General features: G+C 38.9%; 1 long non-coding RNA gene across 2 annotated transcripts in view; it reads right to left on the reverse strand.

Moving 5' to 3' along the window:
* The window catches only part of LOC133410212 (uncharacterized), a 58,162-nt gene that overhangs the window by 8,674 nt on the left and 47,585 nt on the right, over positions 1-1,903 (reverse strand). The gene's annotated exons all lie outside the window — the stretch shown is intronic.

Consider the following 1,903-nt stretch of genomic DNA (forward strand, 5'->3'; position numbering starts at 1 on the left):
TTTTGGCCCATCCTTCCTTGCAGAATTGCTTGAATTCAGCAAAAATGGAGGGTTTTTGAGTATGAACGCCCTTTTTAACTCATTCACTGCCAACCTTCCCAGTTAACATGGATATTTGACTTCTAAAGCCGTCAATGGCAGTGAATGTGTTAAGGTCATGCCACCACATTTCAATCGGATTCAAGTCTGGACTTTAAGTAGGCCACTCCAAAATCTTCATTTTGTTTTTTTAAGCAGAAGTTGACTTGCTGGTGTGTCTTGGATCGTTATCCTGCTGCAAAACCCAACTGTGCTTCAGCTTGAGGTCACAAACTGATGGCTGAACATTCTCCTTCAGGATTTTCTGTTAAAGACCAGAATTCATGGTTCCATCAATCACACAAGTTGTCCAGCTCCTGAAGGAGGAAGGCAGCCCAAGAGCATCACACGACCACCACCAGGTTTGACCGTTAGTATAATTATTTTTCTTAAATACTGTGCTACATTTACGCCAGATGTAACGAGACACACACCTTCCAAAAAGCTAAACTTTCATCTCATCAGTCCATATAATATTCTCCCAAAGGTCTTGGGAATCATTCAGATGTTTTTTTTTTTTGTAAAAGTAAGCCAGCCTTTACTGTTCTTTTTGGTCAGCAGTGGTTTTCGCCTTTGAACTCTGCTATGGATGCGATTTTTGCCCAGTCTCTTCCTTATTGTTGAAGTTTAGAACTTTAGAAGTTGTCCTGAGTTCCTTTGTGGCTTCCCAGACAAGTCATTGCTGTTCTCTTGGGGTAATCTTGTTGGCTGGCCACTCCTGGGAAGGTTCACCACTGTTCCATATTTTCTCCATGTGAGGATAATGGCTCTCCCTATGGTTTGCTGGAATCCTAAAGCTTTAGAAATTGCTTTTGTAACCCTTTCCAGACTGATTGAGGTCAATTACTTTTTTTCCTCAACTGTTCTGGAATTTCTTTGGATCTGTAATTTTGTTGCAGCTTTTTTAGATCTTTTGTCTGACTTGATTTTGTCGGGACTCGGGACAGATTCTGTTTAAGTGAATTCTTGATTGAACAGGTCTGGAGGTAATCAGGTTTGGGTGTGATCAGTGAACATTTACCAAAAATTGTGATTAGCCACAATTTAATTCATGATTTAACGAGGGGGGTAATTACTTTCTCACACAGGGCTGCGTAACTGAATAGTTTCCCCCCCCCCCCCCCACCCCCCTTAATAAATGAAATCACTATTAAAAAACAGCATTTTACGTTCACTTGGGCTATATTTGTCTATTTAAATTTGTTTCATGATCTTAAACATTAAAGTGGTGAAGCGATGCAAACATTTTTTTAATTTGTGAAGGGGTCCAACACTTTTTCACGGCACTGGATACAGGTAAGGTATATGGTTCTTTTGCATCTAGCACGTTATCAGTTCAGTCCTGGTTATCCTGACAGAAATGGGCTTACAGCAAAGCTGTGCCTAGTGACCCCCTTCTGAATACGAGCACGAGTAATGAATTTTTTTTTCATAAATTAAAGAGGGACTCTATTTTGTATGCGTTTTTTTATTTATTGGGTCAAGTTACTAAAATGGTATTGTATGAGTGACATAATTATTATATTTTTTTACTTTTGTCCTTAATACATTTCCGAGTTTGTTCTTGTTTACATTTTCCTAAGAGGTAGCATCTGTACTGATAATGCTATCTGAGTATGTTTTACATATGTGTATTACTACAGTATAGAAGTGTTTTAAATGAGGCAAACAAAAAAATTTTTTTGCAAGAATTTCAACATATGTGTCAATTATTTTTGCTTTTGTAACACATTTTAAAGGCATTTTATGGAGACACTGCTGCAGAGTTGGAGACCCGGGCTTGTTAGCATTCACATGTCCAGCCACCTGTCGGTGGCAACGCGCC

Source organism: Phycodurus eques, chromosome 11 (genome assembly GCF_024500275.1).
Source record: "Phycodurus eques isolate BA_2022a chromosome 11, UOR_Pequ_1.1, whole genome shotgun sequence".
NCBI lineage: Eukaryota > Metazoa > Chordata > Actinopteri > Syngnathiformes > Syngnathidae > Phycodurus > Phycodurus eques.